The sequence below is a fragment of the Opisthocomus hoazin genome, unplaced genomic scaffold, assembly GCF_030867145.1.
Source record: "Opisthocomus hoazin isolate bOpiHoa1 unplaced genomic scaffold, bOpiHoa1.hap1 HAP1_SCAFFOLD_129, whole genome shotgun sequence".
Taxonomy (NCBI): Eukaryota; Metazoa; Chordata; class Aves; order Opisthocomiformes; family Opisthocomidae; genus Opisthocomus; species Opisthocomus hoazin.
Genome location: NW_027448892.1, coordinates 50,001 through 52,500, shown reverse-complemented (window position 1 = coordinate 52,500; position 2,500 = coordinate 50,001). Strand labels below are relative to the sequence as shown.

The following is a 2,500-nucleotide window of genomic DNA, read 5'->3' as shown; positions in this document are numbered from 1 at the left end:
GGCGCCAATTATTGATGTCTTTTTGGCGCTCGGGCAAGGCCGATTTAGATATTAATACCGTCCGGCATTCTTTCACCACGTCCGGTATAACCCCTGTGGCCAACCAGAGATTGAACAATTCCATCAGCTGGGTATAGTGGGGATCAGTTTTAATGAGATCCCGCAAACTAAGCCCATCAGGACCTGGCGCCGCGTTCTTATTCATCTCATTGATGTTTTTAGAGATCTCTTTTGCCGTGATCATGGCTTGGAATGCGGAGTTGTCTGCCTGTCCCTCAGTGACAAAGGCCCCCAAGCCCTTGAATGTTCCTGACATCTCCCATCTCGACTTGAACACTGCGTGTACCTCATCGAGCGGGATGCCGCATCGCAAGGATTCCACATTATCCAAGATAATCCCGGCAAGTTTCCCTCGATCGAGGTAAAACAACCGTTGGAACCTCAGAAAATGCCCTCGCTTTTTGGCCCTCTTCTTCATCCACACCTTCGGTGGTTCAGAAGAGGGAACCCTCCGGGTTACTTTGGGCCTTCCACCTTGGACCGCTTTCAACTCGTGGGACTTAAAGAACAGACATGCACAGCGGTCTTGGGTTGCCTCATCGACCAAGGTCGATAGATCTTTCTCACCTTCAATCACTTCCTCAAACATTCCCCGAAGAACGGTCAATTTATCAGATGTTACCCAATCTGAAATGACCTTTCGATAATGGGACCTTAGTCCCCCAACCACCCGTGATTCAATGCCCGGCAGATGTAACCTTTCACTCTCAAGATATTTCTGCTTTTCCTGATCTTTTTCCCTTCTCTTTACAGGGCTCTTATGAAGCCCCCTTCTTTTGTCACTTATTTGTTTAGCTGATTTAGATGGAATATGCTCAGCAATCAATTTGTTGATGTTCTTACTTCCCTCGTACTGTTTATCCAACCTCCGTAACAACTCCACCTCCTCCTCAGTCCAACACTGCCGATGTACCCCTCTGGCTGAGCACTCCTTCGGACGGGAGGCGGCAATCCGCTCGATATTCCTAACGGCTGGGTGCGCAGAGCGCTTATGTTGTCCCAAGCCAATTTTCGTCTCAAACGTCCGCCCACATTCCTCACAGGCCCAGCCCCCGACAGGGGGAGATGTTTCAACCCCCTTACATTTCGGATAATGGCAGGCAATACTATGATGTTTAACGTTAGTCTTGCCACACTTAGCACACTGAAACAACGCTTTTTTCTTACCATGGACTCTCTTTAGATGTTCAATAAGCCCCGACATTTTCCCTATCCGGTTCCCACAACATGGACAAGATGGATTTTTGTCGGGGACCTTTACCACCGGTGTGCCCTCAGTGGGCAGGTCCGGGTAGGTACCAAGGATAGGTGGCGATGTTAACAGAGTAGGCTGCGCCAGGGCCCCTGGAGGTGAAGCTTCACCCTCCCCCTCACTCTCCTCTATCCTTGGTGGACTGTCGGATACCCCTCCAACTCTCAAGGAGGTGAGTGACTCATACACCTCTGGTAACCTGGACAGCCTCTCCTGCCAGGTGGAAGAGTCAATTCCCTCAAAACCATACAATCTCGAGTTCGTAAACTCCAACCCACTCAAGTTCATTCCCTCCTCCACCGCACCTCCACGGCAAACAGTGGCCCTGACGGCCACGGAGTCTCTCAAGTCCAGAGGACTTGTCTGGGTGGCCACCGATATATAGTTGACTCGCAACGGTCGGCCCATTTCGTCACAATAGTTTGAGGATATAGTCAATACCAAATGCCACCACCCTCCAGCAGAATTTGGTAACACCCAACTAACCACTCGTGGGCAGAGGCTCTAGGCAACGAACACGGTCGATGCCGAGAATTTGTTTCACCACTTTTAATTACTATCGATCGGTTGGTGAGGCCGTTCGATAGGGAGGAAGCAACTATGATTCAATCACACTGGGGCAGAGGTCAACTCGGTTACCCAAGAGGGCATCCGGCGGGACCACGGGGAGGTGTGACCTCTGCAGCTCAGCCCAGCCAGCAACTATGGTCCCGTCTTAAGAGAGTCATAGTTACTCCCGCCGTTTACCCGCGCTTCATTGAATTTCTTCACTTTGACATTCAGAGCACTGGGCAGAAATCACATCGCGTCAACACCCGCCGCGGGCCTTCGCGATGCTTTGTTTTAATTAAACAGTCGGATTCCCCTGGTCCGCACCAGTTCTAAGCCGGCTGCTAGGCGCCGGCCGAGGCGAGGCGCCGGCCCGGGGACGCCCCCGGGGACCCGCCCCCGCATGACCCCAACCGCGTTGCCGGCGCCGGACGGCGGGACCGCACGCGCGCACGCGCGCGCGCGCGCCGCCGGGCGCCGCGCGCCGCGGGAACCCTCCGGCCCCCCACCGCAAGGGCCTGCGGACCACGAGGGCCGGGGGGAGGCGGCGCGCGGCAACGACGCGCGCGCCCACGCCCGGCGGCGGCCCCGCCGCTGGGGGCGCCGGCCGGGAGAGGCGGCGGCGACGGGCGGAGGGGG

General features: G+C 55.2%; 1 pseudogene; it reads right to left on the bottom strand.

The window, feature by feature from the left end:
- LOC142359706 (28S ribosomal RNA) overlaps positions 1 to 2,500 on the bottom strand; it is an 8,607-nt pseudogene that overhangs the window by 3,519 nt on the left and 2,588 nt on the right.